Source organism: Brassica oleracea, chromosome C4 (genome assembly GCF_000695525.1).
Source record: "Brassica oleracea var. oleracea cultivar TO1000 chromosome C4, BOL, whole genome shotgun sequence".
In the NCBI taxonomy this organism is placed as follows: domain Eukaryota; kingdom Viridiplantae; phylum Streptophyta; class Magnoliopsida; order Brassicales; family Brassicaceae; genus Brassica; species Brassica oleracea.
In genome coordinates, this window is record NC_027751.1 from 42,881,188 (window position 1) to 42,883,422 (window position 2,235).

The following is a 2,235-nucleotide window of genomic DNA, read 5'->3' on the forward strand; positions in this document are numbered from 1 at the left end:
AATTGTAACAGTAGGACCGAAAATTAATTACTGGTATTGATATTTGTCGACAAACAACAGTATTTTTCAACAGCCTCAACAGTACAAAAGCGGAAAGACATGACACATCACTGTGGAACCAACACAACAACTTCATACACTATAGGCTTTTTTAGTTTGCATAGAAATAGTGTGTTCTCAAATTAATCTAAGAAAACAAACCACCACAAGAATATTCTCAAAATATTCATGTCAACAAATGTAACATTATTACATGGAATCAAATATTAATTTACAAAATGTCAACTAATTATATGCCAACATAATTATTCTTTTGGTAAATGTATAGACTATAAAAAATAATTATATAATTATACTTCGTGGAATCAAAATGTACGAGCAAACCATTTAGATAACCAAGAAGCCAGCGACTCTTTCTTGTAATGCAAATATCATGACCAGAGTACTCTTGCAACATCTTATACACGCAAAATGAGATGATATGATGATCACATGAATCAAATGATATACTATGTATCTGAGTATAAAAAGTAGGAGCTAGGGATTAAAAAGCCCCGAGAAAAGGGACTAATAAATGATAGTATAATATATACATGAATCGAGAAAATTAAGGACCAGCCTATTAAAAACTAGGTTGACATGCTTAATTTCATTTAACCACGCGTAAACTCATAGATTAAGCTTTCTCGATACTACCCATACATTAAAGTATAATGAATGGTGAAAGTTTAAAGCTCTCACCTCGCATGCAATCAGATCGAACCAAAATCTATACAAGGAACAAGCCATCGTTTAAATCGCATATTAAGCTTACCTTTGTTTGAGATGAACAAGAGAAGTAGAGAGATTGTGTATGTGAGAGAGAGAGAGAGAGAGAGATTGAGACAAAGAGAACAAGGACAGGCCAAAGAGATCAGCACTAGAATCTGACAGAAAGAGCAGTGAGCACGCAAGAGAAGTAAATGCAGTATATGCAAATTACCTTTGTGTGCTCACTCTCTTCTGTCAGTTGCTATGTTTTTCTTTTGTCCCAACTCATTCACTCGCAGTTCTTCCATCTCCAGAGATCTACAACATGAAAAAGAGAACATTAATCACGAGATCAGTGAAACGATGAGAAGATAAAGGTTAGATCTGGGTTTTAACTAAAGTAGACAAGGAACCATAGAGAGAAAATACACACATATGAATAGAGGAAAGAGATACTATTTAAGACACCTTTTGGAAAATCAAGTCTAGGGTTTTTGTCTAAATCGAGAAAAAACATAACCAAAAAGCAAAAAAAAAAAAGAAGAAACAAAGATCTGATGAGAAGATAAGAGGAGCCTTATCTCTTGCTCATTCAGAGAGTCACCTTTCTTTATGGCTTTTGTCGGTTTCTTTATCTCTCTTACATGCAAAGGGGACAGAACATTTTAATTGATATATAGAGTTCCGTTTCATGAGCTAAAAGACGCAACGCACAAGACTCCAAAGATCTTCATATTTGAGAGAGTAAATAAGGGCCTATTGACGATGGAGCGAGGTATATAAAGACTGTTAACAGGTTTGCCATCTTTGTTAATTATTTTTCTGTTTCGACAATAAAACTGCTTTTAATTTGTTGATTTGCATTAGTTTATTCTTGCCTTTAATTTAATTATTATTTTTACACTTAGTTTCTTCACTTTCCTTTGTTGGCGGAAGACCAACACCAACAACCCCAAAATTCCAAAATTGCAAATAGTAAGAATGATAGTTGGGCTATACGATATATCTTTACTCTTGATTTTATCTGTAATATTTTTAAATTATCAAATATATATATATATATATATTAAATTTTAAAGATAAAATCCATAAAATAAATAAAATATTATATGAACTCTATTTACTAAAAAATAATTTAATAAACTGAAAATATGGTTTCAGAAATATATTTTTTCCTTTGTTAATTATCTTTTAGTTTATTCTCTAATATACCGTCAAGAGAAATGGGGTGATATAACCAACATTTTTTTTATAATTCACCGTATAATTAAAAGGTTGACAAAAATATAAAGATGAATCCATAAAATAAATAAAAGATTATATGAACCCTATTTACTAAAACATTAATTTAATGAACTGAAAATATAGTTTCAGAAATATAATTTTATTTGTTATCTTTTTATTCTCTAATATACAGTCAAGAGAAATTGAATGATATAACCAACATTTTTTTTTTTATAATTTCACCATATGATTAAAAGGATG

At 30.4% G+C, this 2,235-nt stretch overlaps 1 long non-coding RNA gene across 3 annotated transcripts; it reads right to left on the reverse strand.

The window, feature by feature from the left end:
* Positions 1-634: 634 nt before the first annotated feature.
* LOC106339968 lies at positions 635-1,472 on the reverse strand. 3 transcript variants are annotated; one of them, XR_001269270.1, is made up of 2 exons: positions 1,355-1,472; positions 635-1,068 (listed from the first exon to the last, which is right to left on the reverse strand). It is a non-coding gene; the product is annotated as an uncharacterized LOC106339968 (long non-coding RNA). The 3 variants fall into 3 exon arrangements; XR_001269271.1 differs by lacking the exon at positions 1,355-1,472 and adding an exon at positions 1,219-1,311; XR_001269272.1 differs by lacking the exon at positions 1,355-1,472 and adding an exon at positions 1,184-1,311.
* Between the last annotated feature and the right edge of the window lie 763 nt (positions 1,473-2,235).